The sequence below is a fragment of the Rhineura floridana genome, chromosome 9, assembly GCF_030035675.1.
Source record: "Rhineura floridana isolate rRhiFlo1 chromosome 9, rRhiFlo1.hap2, whole genome shotgun sequence".
In the NCBI taxonomy this organism is placed as follows: domain Eukaryota; kingdom Metazoa; phylum Chordata; class Lepidosauria; order Squamata; family Rhineuridae; genus Rhineura; species Rhineura floridana.
In genome coordinates, this window is record NC_084488.1 from 112,535,959 (window position 1) to 112,537,406 (window position 1,448).

The following is a 1,448-nucleotide window of genomic DNA, read 5'->3' on the forward strand; positions in this document are numbered from 1 at the left end:
ACATCACCGACCCCAAACCCTGTCTGTGGACCTAGGAGTGTTGATTTATGATCCCTGACCTCCCCCTTTGGGGTCCATTTCCAACCCTCCCCCTCCAGATGGCCCCACTGTTGCTATGGCAACCATAGGCCAAGGTTTTGAACCAATCAGGAAAGTCAGAGTAGGCATTTTGCATGCCCAGGCATGTTCTGTGCCTTGAACACATCCCTGGCCAGTATTGCATGCCCAGGCTTGTTCTGATCTTTGAACACAATCTGAGTTTTGAACATGGAAGCAGCTAGCACTCCTAAGAGTCCAGGGGAATTAACCAAGCAGCCAGCAGTAGACATGGAAGCAGCCAGAACTCCTAAGAGTCCAGGGGAATTAACCAAGCAGCTAGCAGTAGAGGAGCCTAAACCTCGAAAGCGCTATATTAGCACAAGTTCTGATGAAGATGATTATTTTCCACCAGCTATACTGCTAAAAGAGGAAGCGAATGAGGTCAACCAAAGATGGATCAGCATGTTGGAGATGAATGCCTCAGATAACGCTGTAATGCCGGTAAGCTTTTATTTGGAAAGTAAATGATTGAGGAGGTGTAAAATAAAGATTGCAAAAATGTTAAAGTATGTGCTTAATTTTCTAGGCTCCTTCAACGACTGAACAAAGTTTGTCAACAGCCAACACCTTCAGCTCTTTGGAAAATGGCATCACTAGGAAGCATTAAAATGCAGGTTTGTGGAATCATTATTTCCATGATGTAGTATAAAACCAAAGAAAGTTCTGTGTATGATTTTCTAAATTATTATTATTATTATTATTTAGGATTCTGCAGATCTGACATCAAATCAGCCCTCCCATCTCATCCTTAGAAGCATTCTTGGGATTCAAGCCGATGAAACGGACAATATTTTACCAAGAAAATGTAGGGGGGCAATGAAAGCCATTGTCAGAACAACTGTGTATGCCATTTTAAAGCACTGTTTAATGCAACACATGAGGGAGTCATGCGCTGACTGTGTCATAGATGCCCTGGGACAGAGTTCTCATGAGTGTCTTTTCTGGAGGGAAACAGATTTCTAGGAAGTTACGATTTATTAGTGGCAAAATATGCTTTAAAAATGTGCTTCATGTTGTTATCTTAACAGCTTACAGTCTGAATTGTCTTGTTCTAACACAAGAAACTGTTAATGAGATATTAAATCTGGTTACAAAGGTAGCCCGTTCCCAGGACTCTATTAAAATTGTTGATCAGATCCTGAAGCGCACTGACCAAACGTTTCTAAAACATGTTGAAAGTGTCATCAGAAACAGAGGCTATAGAAGTTTTTTCAGTTCTCAATTTTAGAAGGCAGATTTCATCCTCTAAAATTGAGAATGCGTGCTCCATGTTGTTATCTTATCAGCTTACAGTATGAATTGTCTTGTTCTAACACAAGAAACTACCGATGAAATATTCTCTGGTGACT

General features: G+C 40.9%; 1 long non-coding RNA gene across 1 annotated transcript; it reads left to right on the forward strand.

Annotated features, from left to right (window-relative positions):
- Nucleotides 1-275: 275 nt before the first annotated feature.
- On the forward strand, nt 276-1,448 carry LOC133364380 (uncharacterized). The gene is made up of 3 exons (XR_009757931.1): nt 276-540; nt 626-713; nt 805-1,448. It is a non-coding gene; the product is annotated as an uncharacterized LOC133364380 (long non-coding RNA).